Raw genomic sequence first — 227 nt, 5'->3', positions numbered from 1 at the left:
TATATATATATATATATATATATATATATATATATATCCTTTAAGTTCATTTACATGAAACGTTTTTGAGTAGGCATATAAAAACTCCTATTTTATTATGGCAACCACAGCCTATTGATACCAACTTACAATAGCAGTTTTATGGGGTTGTACCGAGCTGTGCTGATATAATGTAGGATAAATACATACATACATGTATATATATATATATATATATATATATATAT

At 23.8% G+C, this 227-nt stretch overlaps 1 protein-coding gene across 1 annotated transcript in view; it reads left to right on the top strand.

Annotated features, from left to right (window-relative positions):
• LOC106874390 (uncharacterized) overlaps positions 1-227 on the top strand; it is a 280,957-nt gene that overhangs the window by 112,740 nt on the left and 167,990 nt on the right. The window lies entirely within an intron of this gene.

Source organism: Octopus bimaculoides, chromosome 5 (assembly GCF_001194135.2).
Source record: "Octopus bimaculoides isolate UCB-OBI-ISO-001 chromosome 5, ASM119413v2, whole genome shotgun sequence".
Taxonomy (NCBI): Eukaryota; Metazoa; Mollusca; class Cephalopoda; order Octopoda; family Octopodidae; genus Octopus; species Octopus bimaculoides.
The sequence above is the reverse complement of the archived record's forward strand: the minus strand, read 5'-3'. Positions and strand labels throughout refer to the sequence as shown.